This window comes from Tursiops truncatus, chromosome 6 (genome assembly GCF_011762595.2).
Source record: "Tursiops truncatus isolate mTurTru1 chromosome 6, mTurTru1.mat.Y, whole genome shotgun sequence".
Taxonomy (NCBI): domain Eukaryota; kingdom Metazoa; phylum Chordata; class Mammalia; order Artiodactyla; family Delphinidae; genus Tursiops; species Tursiops truncatus.
This window is the reverse complement of record NC_047039.1, coordinates 62,118,832-62,137,541: the sequence shown is the minus strand read 5'-3', so window position 1 is coordinate 62,137,541 and position 18,710 is coordinate 62,118,832. Positions and strand designations below refer to the sequence as shown.

Here is an 18,710-nt window from a genome sequence, read left to right as displayed (position 1 = left end):
TTCCATTCCCTATAACCCTTTATTCCCCAAATCATTTTGTATCTCTTGACACCATCCTAGGAGAGATCAGGTCATGGTTTTCTGGGTGATTCTTGAGCACCTACTATGTGCCCAAGATATCACAACAAATCTTCACTCTATGTACCATCACTGCCAGTGTTCCTACGTGAATACTAGGAAAAGAGTTTAGGTTCGATATGCTAATAAGTGGCAGAACTGGAATTCAAACCCAGGTATTCGACTCCAACGCACGTTCTTCCTACCACAATGTGCAAGCAGGATAAAGAGGGAGATTCATTCTGCAAGCAGAACCCGTGGTAAGTGGCTGTGGTCTCATTAGATTCACCTATAGATAATTGGGAACTAACTCTCAATTCCTCTCTTTACAGGTTAGACAGGGCCTTCACCCTGGGCAGCTGTAGTATGGTAGAAAGAGCAATGAAACTTGCAGTTTTGCTTTCATCTTTGATGTTTACTAACATTGGAACTTCAATCACCCGATCATTTTGAGCCACATTTCTTCATTATGTAAAATAAAAATACTGATGCTTATTTTACAGGCTTTTTGTGAAGACTGAATAATAAAGGTGAAATAATTTCTAAAATCCTATTAAAACAATAAAGGACTATTATTATTCCTCTCATTATAAAGTAGATCTTAGTTTCTATTCTTAATGTTCTCCTTTCTCCCTTACAAAATTAAATAGAATAGTTGTGTTAACTTAAAAACATAATTATATATATATAAAATTCTACTGTTACACATGAGCATATGCACATTCAAAACAGACACACAGAGTTAAAATGACCAAATATTTTCAAATATTTTCATCCATTACTTCACTCACAAGTGAGTATCTCCTGATGGAAGCATTCACAAATATTTTTCACAAAACATCTTGGCTGGTTAAATACTGCAGATGTTTTGAAAACATTTTCCTGGCATAAAACATGATTACAGGTTTAGAGATTACAGCCCAGTCAGTGCCTCAAAGGCATAAGTGTCTCCTTGCAGGGAGGTAGCCATGAATGTAGATACAGAAGAGGAGTCTGGGGTCTTTTAAACAATACGTTTTTTTTTGAAATCAAAAGAAATATTTTCTTCAAGAAAGCAGGATTCCTAGCATTTACCAATTATTTCCTTTATGGTTTAGAAGTAGAATAAGAGAGAAGGAAGAAGGAATGAGGATTCTAGGCTTCTACAGTCCCTTGTACATACATGACTATTACAGTCTGTAAGCTCTTTGTGGGCAGGGGCAATTTTACTTTATTTTTGGAATCAGTATCTTTTTTCCTCTGAATCAAAACCTAGCCCAGTACCTGGTATTTAATATTTGCTGAATCAGTGAAAGCATTTCTCCACGTATTGACTGCACACCCCCACAGAACAGGTAAACGGCTTTATATTTTACCTGGTTCAATTCTCCATAACCAGACAGGCTCATAAAGTTTTGTTTTATTATTGTTTGTTTTGTTGAATAGCTCCTTTTCCTACTTTTATAAACTGTAAAATGCCTGTCCATGTATCCTCCTTTCTTCATCCTCTTCTTACCCTCTGTTTAAATATGGGTGGAGAATGTCTTTTTAAGTATACAACAAAATCCAGAAAGTACTGGTAATTACTCAAAAATTTAAAACCTACATATGGCAAAATTTTTCAAATACTTTAAGCCAATTTAAAAAGCAATGATAAACTAGGAAAAATATTTTCAACACACTTAACAAAGACTTAATATCCTCAATATACAATCAGCTGTAAAAAATAAGAAGCAATCAACCTACTGAAAATTTAGTAAGGAGGATTAATAGACAACTGGCACCTAGAAAAATGCTGATAACAAAAAAAAATGTGAAAAAATAATGAATCTCAGAAATAATCAAAGAAATATATGATAAAACAATGAGATCAAGCTTTTTATGTCTTACTGTTAAGTTTTTAAAAATATAAAATGACAGTATCAAATGCTGGAGAGGGTGTGAGAACACAGTGAATGGTAGTTATTCACAATGTAAATTTCTATGCTCCTGGAATACAGTCTGCCCATATGCTTCAAAATTTAAAGCCTATGTGCTCTTTGTTAGATATTCCACTCATAATAAAATTTTTTCTACGATGTACTTTATCAAGTGTGAATAAACGTATATTCAAGGACATGCATCTTAGAGCTGTTTATTTAGCTATCAGATGTAAAGAGGCCCAGAGCCCATCACTTACATGGCTGCTTAAATCAGGCAGCTCCAAGTTAAGGCTGCCGAACAGCATGTGCAATATTACTGTGGCAATTTAACGCTGTGTTTGTCTTTGGAGAGAGCTGTTTTGAAAGATATACATCAAAATGCCATCAGTGGTTTCCTCTGAACGGAGAGATGTGGGAACATTTTTATTTTTCCCCTCTTAAAGTTCCCCTCATAAACTACTGACCCTGCGCTCTAGAGCCCGCAAGCCACAACTACTGAGCCCACGTACCGCAACTACTGAAGCCACGCACGTAGAGTCCATGGCTCCTCAACAAGAGAAGCCACCACAATGAGAAGCCCATAGACCACAACGAAAAGTGGCCCCTGCTCACTGCAACTAGAGAAAGCCCGTACACAGCAACAAAGACTCAACCCAAAAATAAATAAAAATTAAAAATTAAAAAAAATCATTCATGGAAATGAATGTTTTATCATGTGTTTTATTTGCTAATCTTATATCTTCTTGTGTTGATTTCCTTTCTTGTCCTTTTACCATGTTAGTACAGAAAACAAACATTCTAAATGATTTCTGTCGACGAATATGGTCAAGATTAAATTGCAGCTATTCTAGGGGAGAGTGTATTAACCGAGACTTGTGTCTTTTTATAGAATTTATATTAGAAAAATGAAGACATACGATAAAAAATTGTTTGAGGAATACATATAAATCCAAGACCAGGAGATACCATTACATTGGTGAAAAGTAAGGATGCTGTGGAGATCATTTCCACTGTACACTTACAAGTAAGGTACAAGGCATCTATATTTCTATCAAGTTGTTATTACTTGTAACAATAACAACATTTGCAGAGCACTCTGACTCCCTTTACGAACATCTTATTTCATCTTTTCAGTGATATGGAAGGCTGGCTGCTTCTGTCTATTCACTATCATTCTGCTTTTGAACTTTGCTTTCATTGACAACCCTCTTTGCTACTTTTTCGAAGGGCAAGGCCTGATCTCTTGGTAGCAGCAGAGTAACAAGCAGAGTAAGTTCATGTGCACAAAATTTATCGAACTTTAGAAAAGCCCAGAGCCTTGCTGTTTCCTACTTGAGGAAAAGCCACTTGTTCTACCAGAGGACTCTCAAAGAAAATCCATAATGATAGTGAATCCAGATGCCTTACTCTATCCTCCACCTCAGCCCATCTGACAAAACTTCCAAAGGCACACAAAGAAATCCAGGATCCAACCATTTTACGAGTGCATACAAGTAAACATGGAAAGTGCATACAAGTAAACATGGAACGTGGCACCAGGTAAAGTCAAGAGAATTGTCCTTGTCTCTCTTAACCAGTATTTCTCTACTTTTCCACATATATACCTCCCTCTCCTTTCAGCCTATGCAAATGCAAAATCCAACCTCCACAGGAAAGCTACAACACTAGTAGATTAAGAATATTAGATATCAGACATGGTCTAGAACAGATATTCTAAAATATATTTTTATACATAAATTCCTGGACCAAAGAGTGCTCATGACCTAATAATATGTCATTATGCCAGTTCTTTGCTAAGTAAGCCTTTTAATATTTTGCTATCAAGAACTAGGAAGTTAGTCTATCTAAGGAATGTTTCCTAGACACATAACTAAAAAAAGGACTGTACAGGCAGCACCTATAAAGATGGAATAAAGTATACAGACAACTAAGCAATTATTTTCAACAAATTTAACTACGGAAGATGAGTGTAAGAAAAAAGGGCAGAATTATGGAACTCTAAGAAATCTAATATTAAAATTAGACATCAACATTGAATAACACAGTTTCTTAGGGGATGTGACACAGTAGCAATAAATGATATATTCATAGCTTTTTCCTCTCTTCTACCTGGTAAGGAGAATTTTGTATCTGTAAGATTAGATTCTAGTTTTTTGCTTGCTGGAGTAATGATTGTGAAGAAAAACTGAAAATGGATCGATTGATTCAGGTTGAAAGGGACTAAAAGTTAACAGCGGAAAAGAAATGAAGAGAATGGGAAGATTAGGAGAAGGAAGAAAGGGATCCGGAGGTGGTTCTAGAGTTGAGGACTGTGGTAGCTGTCATACGTGACAGACAGAGACAGAGAGAGAAAAGGGGCTTTTAAGACATCAGTCTCAGAATAACAATAATGAATACTATCACTACCAACTATGATTACTGAAAGAGATGTCTAATTGTTTTATTGTTGTTTTGGTTTGGCACTGGTTTGGTTTTGTAAGTGTGCACCCCTTCCTCTACGTTTTGTTTATTATATTTATGCTAAGTCTGCACTGTCAACTCATACACCCATTACCCAGTAGGAGTGTTCCCTTTCAGCCTTCATTTAATAACTACTTAATACTCCACACTAGTCCTGTGTGGATGCCTCTCTACTCTTTTTGGTTGTCCAAAGTCATTCTCTAGTGGAACCTTAGGAAGGGCTCGCTGAAACAAATTCTTTAGTAGATTCCTTAGGAAGGGCCATGGGAATGACATTCTCTGAATTCTTACATGCAAATCACTGTCTATGTCTTTTATATTTTTGAGGGTCAGTTTTTCTGGATACAAAATCACATTTTCTTTCTCTGAAGATCTTTAATGTTACTCCATTTTCTCCCATCATATAGCATTACTGTCAAAAGTCTAATGATAAACTGATTTTCTTTCTCATAACAGATAATATGCTAATGTTGTCTAGATTCCTAAGGATTTTTTTCTCTTTCTTTATAAGGTCAGTAATTTTTACTAGAAAGTGCTTTATGCTGGGCATTCTAGGCCAATATAATATTTTCAGGTATGAAGTTTATTCTTTCGGTACCTGTTTTCAATTATTTCATCAATATTTTCTCAATTGTAATTTTAGTATTTGTTTCTTTGTTCTGATATCTTCTTCAGAGACTCTTATGTGTATGTTGCATCTTCTTTGCTTATGTTTACAATTTTCTTTTGAATTCTTCTTATGTGTTTTTATATTCCCTCTTACATTTAAAAAATTTTCCATTTTTCTCCTTTATTTGATGTAGTTTTTGTTGCTTCTATCGAGTCTTCATTTCTAAAATCATTATTTTATTTTTGGAAAGACTGGTCCAAGATGGCACAGTAGAAGGATGTGTGCTCACTCCCTCTTGCAAGAGCAACGAAATCACAACTAACTCCTAAACAATCATCAACAGGAAGACAGTGGAACTCACCAAATAAGATACCCCACATACAAAGACAAAGGAGAAGCTGCAATGAGACAGTAGGAGGGGCACAATCACAATAAAATCGAATCCCATAACAGCTGGGTGGGTGACTCACAAACTGGAGAACAATTATACCACAGAAGTCCACTCACTGGAGTGAAGGCTCTGAGCCCCACATCAGGCTTCCCAACCTGGGGGTCCAGCAACAGGAGGAGGAATTCCCAGAGAATCAGAATTTGAAGGCAAGAGGGATTTGATTGCAGGACTTTGACAGGACTGGGGGAAACAGAGACTCCACTCTTAGAGGGCACACACAAAGTAGTGTGCGCGTCGGGACCCAGGGGAAGGAGCAGTGACCCCAGGGGCGACTGAACCAGACCTACCTGCTAGTGCTGAAGGGTCTCCTGCAGAGGCAGGGGATGGCTGTGGCTCACCGTGGGCACAGGGACACTGGCAGTAGAGGTTCTGGGAGGTGCTCCTTGGCATGAGCCCTCCCAGAGTACATGATTAGCCCCACCAAAGAGCCTGTAGCCTCCTGTGCTGGGTCACCTCAGGCCAAACAACCAACAAGGAGGGAACTCAGCCCCACCCATCAGCAGACAAGCAGATTAAAGTTTTACTGAGCTCTGCCCACCAGAGCAACACCCAGCTCTACCCACCACCAGTCCCTCCCATCAGAAAGCTTGCACAGCCCTTAGATAGCCTCATCCACCAGAGAGCAGACAGCAGAAGCAAGAAGAACTACAATTCTGCAGCCTGGGAAATGAAAACCACATTCACAGAAAGACAAAATGAAAAGGCAGACGGCTATGTACCAGATGAAGGAACAAGATAAAACCCCAGAAAAACAACTAAATGAAGTGGAATAGGCAACCTTCCAGAAAAAGAATTCACAATAATGATAGTGAAGATGATCCAGGACCTCGGAAAAAGAATGGAGGCAAAGATGGAGAAGGCGCAAGAAATGTTTACCAAAGACCTAGAAGAATTAAAGAACAAAGACCAAGAAGAATTAAAGAACAAACAACAGAGATGAACAATACAATAACTGAAATGAAAAATACACTAGAAGGAATCAATAGTAGAATAACTGAGGCAGAAGAACGGATAAGTGACCTGGAAGACAGAACGATGGAATTCACTGCCGTGGAACAGAATAAAGTAAAAAGAATGAAAAGAAATGAAGACAGCCTAAGAGACCTCTGGGACAACATTAAATGCAACAACATTCACATTATAGGGATCCCAGAAGGAGAAGAGAGAGAGAAAGGACCCGAGAAAATATTTGAAGAGATTATAGTCAGAAACGTCCCTAACATGGGAAAGGAAATAGCCACCCAAGTCCAGGAAGCACAGAGAGTCCCAGGCAGGATGAACCCAAGGAGAAACAGGCTGAGACACATCGTAATAAAATTGACAAAAATGAAAGACAAAGAAAAATTATTAAAAGCAGCAAAGGAAAAATGACAAATAACATACAAGGGAACTCCCATAAGGTTAACAGCTGACTCCTCAGCAGAAACTCTACAAGCCAGAAAGGGAGTGGCACGATATATTTAAAGTGATTAAAGGGAAGAACCTACAACCAAGATTACTCTACCCAGCAAGGATCTCATTCAGATTGCACAGAGAAATCAAAAGCTTTACAGACAAGCAAAAGCTAAGAGAATTCAGCACCACCAAACCATCTTTACAACAAATGCTAAAGGAACTTCTCTAGGCAGGAAACACAAGAGAAGGAAAAGACCTACAAAAATAAACCCCAAACAATTAACAAAATGGTAATAGGAACATACATATCGATAATTACCTTAACTGTAAATGGATTAAATGCCCCATCCAAAAGACATAGACTGGCTGAACGGATACAAAAACAAGACCCGTACATACGTTGTCTACAAGAGACCCACTTCAGACCTAGGGACACATACAGACTGAAATGAGGGGATGGAAAAAGATATTCCATGCAAATGGAAATCAAAAGAAAGCTGGAGTAGCAATACTCATATCAGACAAAATAAACTAAAATAAAGAATGTTACAAGAGACAAGGAAGGACACTACATAATGATCAAGGGATCAATCCAAGAAGAAGATATAACAATTATAAATATATATGCAACCAACTTAGGAGCACCTCAATACATAAGGCAAATGCTAACAGCTATAAAAGAGGAAATCGATGGTAACCTTCCAAGACTGAACCTGGAAGAAATAGAAAATATGAATAGAACAATCACAAGTAATGAAATTGAAACTGTGATTAAAAATCTTCCAACAAACAAAAGCTCAGGACCAGATGACTTCACAGGTGAATTCTATCAAACGTTTAGAGAAGAGGTAACACCCATCCTTCTCAAACTCTTCCAAAAAAACTGCAGAGGAAGGAACACTCCCAAACTCATTCTAAGAGGCCACCATCACCCTGATACCAAAACCAGACAAAGATACTATATAAAAAAAGAATATTACTGACCAATATCACTGATGAATTTACGTGCAAAAATCCCCAACAAAATACTAGCAAACAGAATCCAACAACACATTAAAAGGATCATACACCATGATCAAGTGGGATTTATCCCAGGGATGCAAGGGTTCTTCAGTATACGTAGATCAATCAATGTGATACACGATATTTACAAACTGAAGAAGAAAAACCATATGATCATCTCAATAGATGCAGAAAAAGCTTTTGACAAATTTCAACACCCATTTATGATAAAAACTCTCCAGAAAGTGGGCACAGAGGGAATCTACCTCAACATAATAAAGGCCATATATGACAAACCCACAGCAAACATCATTCTCAATGGTAAAAAACTGAAAGCATTTCCTCTAAGGTCAGGAAAAAGACAAGGATGTCCACTCTCGCCACTCTTATTCAACATAGTTTTGGAAGTCCTAGCCATGGCATGACTAGTAGCATGTCACTGTTTGCAGATGACATGGTACTATACATAGATAATCCTGAAGATGCCACCAGAAAACTACTAGAGCCACTCAATGAATTTGGTAAAGTTGCAGGATACAAGATTAATGAACAGAAATCTCTTGCATTCCTATACACTAACAACAAAAGATCAGAAAGAGAAATTAAGGAAACAATCCCATTCTCCACTGCCACAAAAAGAATAAAATACCTAGGAATAAACCTACTTATGGAGGTAAAAGACCTGTACTCAGAAATTCTAAGACACTGATGAAAGAAATCAAAGATGACACAGATGGAGAGATATACCATGTTCTTGGATTGGAAGACTCAATACTTTGAAAATAACTATACTACCCAAAGCAATCTACAGATTCAATGTAATCCCTATCAAATTACCAATGGCATTTTTTATAGAACTAGAACAAAAAATCTTAAAATTTGTATGGAGAGACAAAAGACTCCAAATAGCCAAAGCAATCTTGAGGGAAAATACTGGAGCTGGAGAAATCAGACTCCCTGACTTCAGACTATATTACAAAGCTACAGTAATCAAAACAACATGGCACTGGCACAACAACAGACATAGATCAATGGAACACGACAGAAAGCCCAGAGATAAAACCCACACACCTATGGTCAACTAATTTATGACAAAGGAGGCAAGTATATACAATGGAGAAAAGACAGTCTCTTCAGTAAGTGGTGCTCGGAAAACTGGACAGCTACATGTAAAAGAATGAAATTAGAACACTTCCTAACACCATACACAAAAATAAACTCAAAATGGATTAAAGACCTAAATGTAAGACTGGACACTATAAAACTCTTAGAGGAAAACATAGGAAGAACACTCTTTGACATAAATCACAGCAAGATCTTTTTTGACCCACCTCTTAGAGTAATGGAAATAAAAACAAAAATAAATAAATGGGACCTAATGAAACTTAAAGGCTTTTGCACTGCAAAGGAAAACTATAAACAAGATGAAATGACAACTCTCAGAATGGGAGAAAATATTGGCAAACGAATCAATGGACAAAGGATTAATCTCCAAAATATATAAACAGCTCATGCAGCTCAATATTAAAAAAAAAACCCAATCAATAAAGGGTCAGAAGACCTAAACAGACATTTCTCCAAGGAAGACATACAGATGGCCAAGAGGCACATGAAAAGCTGCTCAACATCATTAATTATTAGAGAAATGCAAATCAAAACTACAATGAGGTATCACCACACACCAGTTAGAATGGGCATCATCAGAAACTCTACAAACAACAAATGCTGGAGAGGGTGTGGAGAAAAGAGAGCCCTCTTGCACTGTTGGTGGGAATGCAAATTGATACAGCCACTATGGAGAACAGTATGAAGGTTCCTTAGAAACTAAAAATAAAACTACCATGTGACCCATCAATCCCACTACTGGGCATATACCCAGAGAAAACCATAATTCAAAAAGACACATGCCCCCCAGTGTTCACTGCAGCACTATTTACAATAGCCAGGTCATGGAAGCAACCTAAATGCCCATCGACAGATGAATGGATAAAGAAGATGTGGTATATATACACAATGGAATATTACTCGGCCATAAAAAGGAACGAAATTGAGTCATCTGTAGAGACGTGGATGGACCCAGATGGTCATACAGAGTGAAGTAAGTCAGAAAGACAAAAACAAATATCGTATGTTAACACATATATGTAGAATCTAGGAAAATGGTACAGATGAACCGGTCTGTAAGGCAGAAATAGAGACACAGATGTAGAGAATAAACATATGGACACCAAGGGGGAAAGTGGGGGGGTGGGGAGTGGGATGAATTGGGAGATTGGGATTGACATATATCCACTAGTAAAGTAGCTAATAAGAACCTGCTGTATAAAAAAATAAAATTAAATTAAAAAAATAAAAGTATTTTATTTTTAATTACTTTATTTCTAATTATTTCTTGAATTCTTTCATTTCACTTCTGAGTATTTCTAATTCTGATTTATGTTTATTATTTCATGTCCTATATAATTTTCTTAATGTCTCTTGTCTTGCAAATTAATCTTACAGATATTTTTGGAACATATCTTTATACTATGCTTTCATTGTTGGTAGGCATGTTATTATGTCCCTGACCACCTTTTTTCTTCGAGTCATTCTGTATGGGATTTGACCTCAATACTCTTCTGTTGCTCATTTTAATGTAAATATCATTTTCCTGAACTTTTGGAAGGATGGTAATTACACATATAGTTTTATAGGAAGCTACTAAATTCTTTTCCACAGTGATTGTGATATTAAACATTCATATGAGCAATGGGCCAATAATCCAGTCTCTCTACATACTCAACAATGTATGGTGTTGTGCTGTCACTATTTTTTCCTTTAGACATTCTTAAAGTTGTGTAGTGATACTCACTGTGGGTTTAATTTGCACTTCCCTAATGGCTAATGATGCTGACCATCTTTTCATATGCTTATTTACCATCTGAATATCCTCTTCAGTGAATGTCTGTTTATATCATTTACCCGTTTTCAAAATGGATTGGTTTTGTTTTGTTTTGTTTACTATTGAGTTTTGAGAGTTCTTCACATACTGTGGATACAGTCCTTTATCAGATAGGTGATGTGCAAATATATTCTCCCATTTTGTAGTTTGTCTTTTAATCCTCTTAATAGGCTTTTTCACAGAGCAAATTTCTAGTTTTGATAAAGTCCGATTTATCAATTTGTCCTTTTATTGATCATCTTTTGGTGTCAAACCTAAGAACTCTCTGCCTGAGTCCCTTGACCTTGCTAGTTCTATGGTTCCACTACATCTTAACTGGACAACTGTGACAGTCTCTCCACTCTCATCTGCTCTGGCAAATGAAAATGAGTTCGCACTACTCCAAGCTGCCAGATTACTATTAATGAAGCACAAGTGCAGTCACTACACTGCTCTGCTCAAACCTTCAAAGGTTTCCCCACTGAATATTAAAGAACAGACTCTCCTGCCTGGAGCTGTAAATCCACAGGTATCTTTCCTGTTTCTGCCCAACAGATCCACAACCCCCTAATAACATACCGTACTCCAGCCAGACTAATTACCAGCTGCTGTACAAGAAGCGCTTATGACTATGGTGATAGTAGAAATGTGAATTGGAAGAGCAGAACTTCTAAAGTGATACAGAAAATCAATCCTGCCACCGAAAACACTGCCTAATTTACCAATGTCCATTTTAAACACCACCACCGCCATGGCACCTTTCCTGATTGTTCCCAACTGGCATATGTTATCTCCCTCACTTTACTAAACCAACAGCACTTTGAACCTCTGTGATAGCACTTAGCTTATTCTGCCATTTTCAGCCCAGTCTTAACCATTTTGCAATGTGTCAGACCTTCCATGGGCGGGACTGTGTCCTCTTTATCTTTGATTCCCCTGGAGGACCTGGTACGTAGCAGGGACCATCAACTGTTAACTTGACTGGAACCACCATCAGGATCACTCCAGTTCAGACACGTCTGGCCCATCTGCCATATCCACTGCTGAAAACAAAGTGCAACGACAAACTCGACTCATCTTTCTAGACTCTGAATCAGCTTAAACGTATTTTGTAACCATTCTCTCTTTTTTTCCCACATCCTTCTCTCCATACATAACCACAGCAGAAAGAACAAATAAACACTGAAACCAACTTCATAATGAAATTTCAAACACCTCCGCGTCCAATATTTTCAAATCAGAAGGAAGTAACATTTCATACTGCCTTTAATGAAAGAGTATGCCACTTCTCTAACAGCTTCTCTAGGAACCTACTGCTCCCTCAAATTTATTTGCAATGCTTGCCTGAGTAATCCTGCAGCTCCCCCTGCAATTTCTCAAGGTGTGAAAGTGACTAGGTGCCAGAGGGCCATGGTTACTAGGAATTCTAGGAAAAGGGGTACTGGATCTTGTTCTTCTTTTGATCTCAAGTTTTTCCTATCAAATACATGTCTACTGTTTCCAGAACAGCACTCAGCACATAGAATATGACTGATACATGCTTACTGAATTAAACAACTGAATCAGTACAGTTACAGAAGCCTTGGTCACTTCCTAAACCACACAAAAGCAATGAAAATGAAATCTCAGAGCATTACAGATATCAAAGTGTCAATCAAATACTTGGTATTTTCAGTTGACAATTTTTTTCCAACTCTGGCAAATGGTTTGAAGCTTTTGGCTTATGAAATGATTTTCCAGTTATGATACAAGATCAAGAAAAAAATTCACTTCCTCATTTTTCCATTAAGAATGTAAAATTCTTAATTCTTCCTACTTTCCCTGAAGAAGCTGGTCATCTCAGATTTAAATTTAATTTCATTGTGAATGTCTCTTTAGAGTCTAAACTAAATATTGTGGTATCTACTTTCTTTCTGGGAAGAGTTTTCTCAGATCACCAACTTCCTCCTTGTGGTTTCTAGAGACTATAAACTATTCTCTTGAAGTTAACTCAATCGGGGATAATTGCTCTGGCGTGGATTCACTAGCTATAACAAGAAAAAAGCAAGAGCTTCCAATGAAAGAGTATAAAATAACAATTCTGCTGTCAAGAGCTGCTGTAGAGATTCATTTTTGGTTTTGCCCTGCAGCAGATGTGGTGGAACCAGATGTCTGCAAGCCTTGGTTTGGGGATTCAATCAAACATGCACACGCAGCTAACATTTATGAGCATCTGCTATAACCCTGTCACTGTTGATTGACACTAGGGAAGATGCAAAGATAAATAAACTGTAGCCACAGGCTTGAGAGAGCTCACAGCGCAAGGAGAAGAGGTCTGTTCAAATGTTATGGCACTGCAGAGAAACAAACAACGAATTTTGCCTGGGAGATCCCTCATAGGAGACATTACACTTGACTTGAGCCTTGGAAGAAAAGAGCTTTACAAGCAGAAAGGAAAGAAGGGAGCAAGGTCATTCCAAGCAGAGGGGACAGCATATGTATTGATACATAGGCTAGTGAATGAGTATGTCATGAATGAGGACGGCAGATATGCAAGTTCCGCTTCATTTGCAGGTGGAATAATGAATGTTAATACATCAGTCTGCATAGGGCAATTGGAAAAGGGATTTTTAAAAACTTTTGATTTGCTGCAATTAATGTTGCCATTTTGACAACAGTTGCTCAAAGTAACAGAACGAGAATCGGGTGACCCACCAACTAGCCACCTTGGTTGAGCACTTTCACATCTTTCACCTCATTTGTTCCTCACTGCTGTGTCATGAGATGGGGTTCCCATCTCTGAGAACATGAGGCTCAGAGTTATTGGGGGATTTGCTTAAGCTGACCTCAGTCTGGACTGCTTCAAATCTATTCTCATTGTTCTTCCTTATGTAGCTCCCTTGACAAGTGAAAAGAAAGGGGAGAAGGACAGAGAAAGGCATTTCAGCTTTTATACCAAGCTCTTCTTATCAAATTATTGACTCAAAAGACACTAGAGGTCCTCTTACCCCACTTGCTCATTTAATAAATAAATAAAGTGATTTGTCCAAGACCATATAGTTAGTTAATAGCAAATCTGCGGCTAGAACTTTAACATCTTCCATTAGCCTCCTTGCAATTGGAAATCTGCAAAGTTGGAATTTCTTTAGTTGGTTACATTTGCCTTAAAACCCTTATTCAAAAAAAACCCTTAAATTATCTGTCAATTTAAACACACACACACACATTCGCACTCCACACAGCCTCCTGTACACACTAATGATTACCATAGGTTAGAGAAGAGACCAAAGGAGAGTCAGGCAAATCAGAAACTCTTGGCAAATGAGAAGCAGCTCTTGTGTAGTTTGGAAAGCTTACTGCAGAGACACTCCATGGTGACTGGTCTTTTCTACCCAATGGAAGAGACTGCAAAAGTCTCTCTTGTATGTGCTGTAATAGCATTGCTCAGCATCACTGAAGTTCTGTTGACTTTGTTGCACTTCTACTATTACTGCCTGGAGAAATCTGGGAATGTGCTATCACCTTCCTTTTTACCTGTAGGTGGCAAGTAATCTATTTGAGGGTCAAGATTCTGGATGTTATTGTGGATGATTTGCACACTGAAAGAGAAATATAGTTGGGAAAATTAAGTCCAAGGTATCCCTTTACCAAGTAAAGGAGGAATCTCTTATTGTTAGTTAAGCCTAGAACTACAGAGATGAAAGAACTCAAATTCCTCTGTTGCCAATCAAAGTGTGCTCCATGGACCAGCAGCCTTATCAATCCCAGAAGTTTGCTAGAAATGTAGACTGTCAGGCTTACTTCAGATTCTGCATTAGAATACGTATCTTAATCAACCCTAGATTCTGCATTAGAATACGTATCTTAATGAAGACCCCAGGATGACTCATGAACAAGAAAGTTTAAGAAGGACTGTTCTAACCATCCAAAAATAAGGATTGTCTATCCTATTTTTTATGTCATGCCATGTATTTCTTTTTCATATTCTTTTCTGTTCATTTATTCATATGTGCCTATATGTTTATATGTTCATTAATTCATATGTGCCTATATTCTCAGCACCTTTGCTATTTGAAAAACAGAGCTCCTAGAAGTGAATGCTAGACCTCAAAATATCATTAGAACGATTAGATATTTGACTAAGTCTCTATTCCATTCCACTAAATTAAGCTTAATTCAATGATTGCTTCAATTACCCTTGAGAAATAGATAATTGAATGTTTTTGGTCTTTTGCCTGCATAAAGGTTAAAGTAGATTCCTGGTACCAAGTACAATGTGGTAAACGGGAGTTTCCCCACACCAGCAAGCAATTCTCTGGACACCAGCAGACTGTCTCTAACACTATCTACCCAGAGACAGTATCAGATTCTACTGGTTAAGGGTTCACTCTTACAAGACTGCCCCGCCTCCAACCCAGCCCACTTCAGATGCCAGTCACAAGCCAAGGTTGTTACCTGGGCTTCTGACCAGGTGGCTACGGATCACAGGTACCCACAACCCCCTCCCTGGATTCCATTAATTTGCTAGAGCAGCTCACAGAACCGAGAAACATTTTACTTAATAGATTACCAGTTTGTTTTAAAAGGATATCAATCAGGAACAGACGAAAGAGACGCACAGGGCAAGGTATGGAGAAAAGACACAGAGTTTCCACGCCCTCTCCAAGCACACCTCTCCCCCAGCACTCCACGTGTTCACCAACCTGGAAGTTCTCCAAACCCCATCCTTTTGGGTTTTTATGGAGGCTGCATTACACAGACACATTTCATTCAAACTCCAGCTTCCCTCCCCAAAGGTCAGGGGATGGGCCTAAAAAGTCCAGCCCTCTCACCACATGTTGGCTCCACTGGTAACCAGCTCCCATCCCTAGGTGCATTTCAAAGGTCACCTCATTAACGAGCCCAAAGACACTTTTATCACTCTCAACACTTAGGAAATTCCAAGGGTTTTAGGAGCTCTTAGCCAGGAACTGTGGACTAACACCTAATATATATGAGAAATATATTTTGGTCATCTGAATGACCAACTCCATATTTCTTACAAATCACAGTATATCACAAAGGTAAGACAAGAAACAATCTAATTAGTCACTGAATGAATTCAGCTCTGTTCCACCAGCTCTTAACAATAATCAATGACTTGGGAGGCATTTCCAATTTTCTTAACGCTATTAATAAGTTTTTAAGAAGCGTATCAATGAAAAAATGTTGCCTGCCACAATAAACAAAGGATATTGCAGCCCTCAGCCACTGCAGCCACCCTCAGCAATGCACCCAGAGGTGACTCAGGATGTGAAAGCACAGGATACTGGCCCCAGATATCTGAGGTGCATATAAAAAGAATGATTTCAGTGAGCCCAGACTCTTGCATCTTCCCATACACAGAAAAGCACTAAATTCCTTAAGTTGAGATATGATTTTCTTTCATTAACAAATCTTTTGATGTTCTAACTACCTGTTCTTTGTTGCAAAAACTCCTATATATCCTGGTTCCTCCCTAACCTCTTTGGAGCAGTCCCTCAGAGCTATCTGAGAGGCTGTGTCCCAGGCTTAGGTCCTCAGTTTTGCCCAAAGAATAAAACATAATTCTCAACTTTTAGGTTGTTCATTTTTTTCAGTAGACAAGCGCAAAAGCAGTTAATGTTATGTTTTTCAAAATGGTTACTAAATAAACAGATAAACCGTCTAAATTTTTTAAATGTGCAATACTTTCAATATTCCTTTACAATTAGGGAGCAACTAGGAAATGTTTTCCTAATGTCATTTAATACAGCAGATCTTGATTTGGAATTTTCCAAGAAATCCTAGGTTTGAAGAAAAGGTGACAAGATGACCAAGAGGGCTCTCACTGGCAATCAAATCATAATTTTGAAAAAAAAAATCATAATTTTGCCCCACACCTTCACTTTATAAAGGAATTCTTGATTCTTTTATAAAAGGCACTAAGAGACTTGATCCAGTACAGCAGTTCCATTTTTAATGCAGTCACAGAAGGATTGCTAATGTTTAGATCAGCATGTTTTTATAGAACACAATGCAAATTTTTTAATAACTGAATTACTTTTTAACTTTACAAAGCACAAATAAGTGAGGACAGGATGGTTTATTCAATAGTTGTGTTGATACAATTCGATAAACATTTGAGGAATGAAAATAATTACATATTTACCTCTTATTTTCCCCCACCCCCCAAAATTAAAAATTTATTTGTAAAAAAAAAAAAAATAGGGGCTTCCCTAGTGGCACAGTGGTTAAGAAACCACCTGCCAATGCAGGGGATGTGGGTTCGAGCCCTGGTCCAGGAAGATCCCACGTGCTGCGGAGCAACTAAGCCCGTGCACCACAACTACTGAAGTCCGCGTGCCTAGAGTCCGTGCTCCGCAACGAGAAGCCGCCGCACTGAGCAGCCCACGCACTGCAAAGAGTAGTCCCGGCTCGCCGTAACTACAGAAAGCCCGCGAGCAGCAACAAAGACCCAACACAGCCAAAAAATAAAAATAAATAAATAAATTTAAAAAGTAAATAAACTATAAAGATAACAGAAGAAAATATAGGTAAACTGCCATATAAACTTGAGCTGCAGAATATGTGTATACATTTTCTAGGCATGATACTGAGGTCAAATGCCATGGAGGAAAAAACCAAATACATTTGACCATCCATTCTTTACAAGCTCACAAGCTTAAGACAAATCACAAAATGGAAACATGTCACAATATATAACAAAAGGACAATATATTTAAAGACCCACAAGCAGAGAAGCAACGTTTTTCTCTATCAAATTCGTGAGATGTTTTTAGTGAATGTGGGTTACAATACAGAGAAATAACACTCATACGATGTGAGTGTAAATGAGAGAATATTTGGGGAGGACAACTTGATAAGATATATCAAAAACTTTAAAAGTAATCATGCCCTCTGACCCACATTTCAGGTTGGGGAGTTTATTCTTAGAATATAATAAAGATTGTGTGGAAAGATTTAATTACAATTCATTCATTATAGTGCTACTTGTACTTTCAAAAAATTGGAAAATTTTAAATGTCAAGCAATAGGGGATTAATTAAATAGATCAGGGTACTCCACATAAAGGAACACCATAAAATTGTCAAAAATGTCAACATGAATAGTTGTTCCTCATATATTCAAAAGAATAAAATGTTTTGTGTAACTCTAATTTTATAAGGAAAAGAATTATAGAAAAGTGTCTGGAAGCATAGGCACTGAATCTTTAAGAGCATTTTTTTCTGTGGGTAGAATTACAGGTTATCTTCTTGTCCCTGTTTTTTGGGGTTTTTCTTGATTTTTCAGTAATTAATATGCATAGCTTTTTTCATAAGACAATAAAACTTATTTTTACAAAAAGAGATAAAAATGTAGTATATATCTCAGATGCCTTAAAGTGGTAGTAATCACTTAGTATTATTACATTGAATTGAAGAGTGCAGAAAATGAATCATATGTATGTACAACACTACACTGAAATTCCCCTCTAGGGAATTATTAGAAGGCATTTGGCACTGAGTTCGGTAAATGCATCATAAAGAATGAGAGTATGAAGGCTGAGTGTGACTGTCTTCCCACGTTTCCCTAAAAATTCACATAGGTTTTCAAACAAATGAGTGCAAGTTCATATATTGTATGGTGTTTATGCATATCTTCCTAATTCACTATTTTTTAAAAATACCATGCTGTATTTTGAGTAGTGAGTTTTCCTAACTTAACCATCTACCTTTTTTTCTTAACTCGAAATCTTTGTTTAATTTTTCTGATAAATCCAGAACGTGAAACCTGTGTCCAGATGAGACACTCAGTGTCCAGACATTCACGAAGGCCACTCTGAAATACTGCTAGACAAAAATTTATCTCCCCTGCTTTTTATCTTCTGCCATATTTCTAAATTAAAGTTTCCATCGTCAACACTTGGAGAGGATC

At 37.6% G+C, this 18,710-nt stretch overlaps 1 protein-coding gene across 1 annotated transcript in view; it reads right to left on the bottom strand.

Moving 5' to 3' along the window:
- LOC101318339 (histone-arginine methyltransferase CARM1-like) overlaps positions 1-18,710 on the bottom strand; it is a 257,249-nt gene that overhangs the window by 156,100 nt on the left and 82,439 nt on the right. The gene's annotated exons all lie outside the window — the stretch shown is intronic.